This window comes from Ranitomeya variabilis, chromosome 4, assembly GCF_051348905.1.
Source record: "Ranitomeya variabilis isolate aRanVar5 chromosome 4, aRanVar5.hap1, whole genome shotgun sequence".
Classification (NCBI taxonomy): domain Eukaryota; kingdom Metazoa; phylum Chordata; class Amphibia; order Anura; family Dendrobatidae; genus Ranitomeya; species Ranitomeya variabilis.
Window position 1 is genome coordinate 606283609 of NC_135235.1, and position 4384 is coordinate 606287992.

Consider the following 4384-nt stretch of genomic DNA (forward strand, 5'->3'; position numbering starts at 1 on the left):
ACCTGCAGGGTCAAGATGGTTAGTGATACCTGACAGGAACTTATCAGCAACATCGGGGTTGGTAGTCTTGTGGGAGTAGAGATCGCTGTAGAAGTCGCTGACGACCCTCATCACGTCCTCTTTCCCACGTCGTATGTTTCCACTCTCGTCTCGCAGCTCATTCAGGGGCACGTGGCCGGCATGGAGTTTCCTGAAAAAGAACGAGTTACATTTCTCACCCTTCTCCAGGTTCTCCACCTTGGAACGGAAGATGATTCGCCTGGACTCCTCCTCAAAGTGCCTTTTCAGGCCCCTCTTGGCCTCGTCCAGCTCCTCCCTCACATCCCAGCCGCAGTGGAGAAGGTCCTGCAGTGACCGCAGCTGTCGCTGCAGTCCTCTGAAGTCCCTCCTCTTCTCACATGCCTGTTGTTGACTCTTGGCCTGAAAGAAACAGCGAAACTCGAGTTTAACGTATTCCCACCAATCGCAAACTGTTCGGAAGCAACCTTTGCAGGACCTCCACGTTGCGTAGGCGGCTCTGAGTTCCTCCACAACTTCAGACTGAGTCAGCAGAGCACAATTCAGCTTCCAGGAGCCTGGGCCAGGTGGGAAACCGTGGCCTAGGGCACCCTGTAAGCGAATGGCTCTGTGGTCAGAGAAGAAGCAGGGAACCATAGAGTGCCTACTCTGCCTGACTGCTCGAGAGGTGAACACAAAGTCGATTTTTACACTTACGCCACCCTTCATACCGTCTTGCATACTCCTTTCTCACATCTTCACTCTCTAACAACTTCACATTTAACTTCCACAACCCTTTTCCAAACACTCCATCAACCTTTATATCCAACTCACACTTCATACACACATGATCAGAAAACAAAACATTTTCTTGCTTATAATCAACAGCAATTATATTTTTTGAAATAAAGCAATAATCCAACCTAGACTGCACCCTTCCACTCTCAGAAAAAAAAGTATTCAACACAGGACTCACATTGCACACACGCTGCATATCACACAAATCAAAATCACTCACTAACTCCAACAAAGCTCTCCCTGACACATCCACATTCACTTTACCCATATCACAATTCATATCCCCCACAATCACTACAGGCATCCTCCATGGAACAAAAAGCTTGACTTTTTCAAATAAGGCTTTACGCTCATTTTTATCAACTGGCGCATAAATATTTATAGCACAAAACTTTACATTCCTATACTCAAAATTAGCCAAAATACACCTCCCTACCTCAATCACCAGATAGTCACTCAAAGCCACTTCCCTCCCTTTAACTAAAATTCCCACCCCATCATTCTTATTGCATGCACTCCCTGACCACACAGATGCACCATAAGACCATTCATCCCCTTTCACACCATCCACTACCCCACATTCCTGTAGACAAAAAATAGATGCATTTTGCATAGCCAAAAACTCAAAAAATTGCAGCTCTCCTAACGTTACTTTTAAAGACTCTAACATTTTGTGAAATTATAGTAAACCCCATATTACAAAAAACACACTTCAGCTAACTACTCAAGAAATAAAAGCCTTTGGCCTAAGCCAAAGCTTACAAGAGAAAAAAAAAACACATTTAGTGCACTATATGGCAACACTATCCAGCATCACCACTATCCTCCTCCACCATCTGAATTGAACAGCAGGTGTCTGACCCACTGATCTCACCACCCTCACTCCTCCTTCTCGCAGGACCAGTCTTTCTCAGAGGAGCACGGCTCTCCACCTCCTCACTGTCTCCATCATCCTCCCGCCGGCTCTTCTTTGCATCTCTACCGTCATCTGAAACAAAATCCTCAATATGCTCAGGGTTAGACAGGTGCTCAGGGCTATCAACCTCAGAAATATGCGCATCGCTCTCCGCGGCATCCATTGCCTCACTAAAGGCCATCATTTCAGGCAATTGCTCCTCCTTTTCAGGCAACTGCACCTCCATTTCAGGAAACTGCGCCTCCACCTCTGCAGCTGCCTTCCAAAACTCCTTCTCTTCCCTCCTCCACTCCTTTTCCTTCTTTTTCTTCTTCTTTTCCTCCTTTTTTTCCTCTTTTTCTGCCGTATATCTCGGCCTCAGACTCACACTCTCTGGATCTGGAGGGGGTGTGGCTCTACTTGCACTCCGCCTCCTCCCCTCTTCTTCCTCCCTCTCTATCCTTGCAAGTTCTTTTGCAACTCTTGCCCTTTCCCTCCTATCCAACTCTTCCTCCATTTGTTCCTTGTCCGACCGCCTAGGTGCACTCTTGGGACAGTCATTGTACATGTGCTCACCACTCCCACACACATCACAGGTCTTAGGCGAAGGGCATTGATTAGCAGTATGCCCCTCTCTCTTACAATTATGGCAGCACTGTCCTTTGTTGCACTCCGCCTGTATGTGCCCAAAAGAAAAGCATTTCCTACAAAATCGAGGCTGTCCTGGGTAGGTCGACAACCTCTATGACCTGCCACAGAAAAGTTTGCAGGAGGGTGTCTGAAACCTCCCACACAGTCAGGGTCCCTTCTCAACTTTACACGGTAAATATATTTACAGTTGAAAATTCCCAAAATATTGACCTGCCGCTCTCCTATTTTCACATAGTCACAGTATTGAGAGAGAAAGCTCTGTAACAACGCAGGATCTGTAAAAGGATTATACACTGTGACAGTCACCTCCTTTTCCTGCAGTCCAAACAAGGGTATCCAAGCAACTCCTTCCAGAATAGGATCATCAGCGTTGTTCCGAAGCCACTCATAGACATTCAGGCAAACATTCTGATCCACAAAGGTAACATCATAATTTCCTTGCCGAGGAAACTCATTGCAGCTGAAAATTTCCGTTCGTCTTGCTCCAGCTTTTTCCTCAATAACATCCCGAATGATGAAAACAACGGTGTTCTTCCTCGAGTTGCTTGGGTCCACGGTCATACGAATCGCATTCTTCACGAAATTCATGATGAAAATCTGTCGGTATATACACTCACCGGCCACTTTATTAGGTACACCTGTCCAACTTCTTGTTAACACTTAATTTCTAATCAGCCAATCACATGGCGGCAACTCAGTGCATTTAGGCATGTAGACATGGTCAAGACAATCTCCTGCAGTTCAAACCGAGCATCAGTATGGGGAAGAAAGGTGATTTGAGTGCCTTTGAACGTGGCATGGTTGTTGGTGCCAGAAGGGCTGGTCTGAGTATTTCAGAAACTGCTGATCTACTGGGATTTTCACGCACAACCATCTCTAGGGTTTACAGAGAATGGTCCGAAAAAGAAAAAAAATCCAGTGAGCGGCAGTTCTGTGGGCGGAAATGCCTTGTTGATGCCAGAGGTCAGAGGAGAATGGGCAGACTGGTTCGAGCTGATAGAAAGGCAACAGTGACTCAAATCGCCACCCGTTACAACCAAGGTAGGCCTAAGAGCATCTCTGAACGCACAGTGCGTCGAACTTTGAGGCAGATGGGCTACAGCAGCAGAAGACCACACCGGGTACCACTCCTTTCAGCTAAGAACAGGAAACTGAGGCTACAATTTGTACAAGCTCATCGAAATTGGACAGTAGAAGATTGGAAAAACGTTGCTTGGTCTGATGAGTCTCGATTTCTGCTGCGACATTCGGATGGTAGGGTCAGAATTTGGCGTAAACAACATGAAAGCATGGATCCATCCTGCCTTGTATGGAGCATCTTTGGGATGTGCAGCCGACAAATCTGCGGCAACTGTGTGATGCCATCATGTCAATATGGACCAAAATCTCTGAGGAATGCTTCCAGCACCTTGTTGAATCTATGCCACGAAGAATTGAGGCAGTTCTGAAGGCAAAAGGGGGTCCAACCCGTTACTAGCATGGTGTACCTAATAAAGTGGCCGGTGAGTGTAGATTACCACAGGAAAAAGAAGAGATTCCACCACGAGGGTCGTCACACACGGACACGGCCTATAGCCTGGAGATCGCAACTGGATGCAAGGGGACTAAGCCAACTCCCTAATAGCAGCAGGGAGGTGAAGTCCCACCAGAGGTGAGACAATCCCCCCAGGCCAAGGAGCCGGGTACCCCAGGCACCTCTCAGCCAAGACCAAGGCAGCAACTGTAAGGTCACTGCACTTGATCTTAGCCAAAAGGCCAAGAAGCGATCAAGAACACGCTGTGCAACGTGGGCCGCACCAAGGCCTGCAACCAAAACCCATTGTGGAGACAGAGCAAAAGATTGCCGCAGGGAGGACATTTTCAGAAACTCTGGAGGCCTTCTCAATGACAGTTCTGCTGTCAATGACAGTTCTGCTGTGTCTGTGTGTGTGTGTTCGTTCAAGCTGTGCACGACGCATTTTGAATCTGCATAACTCCGCCTACTTTGACCACACCCTCCAGCCCCATTGTGACAGCACATGAATGTTCTGGGCTAAGATTCTA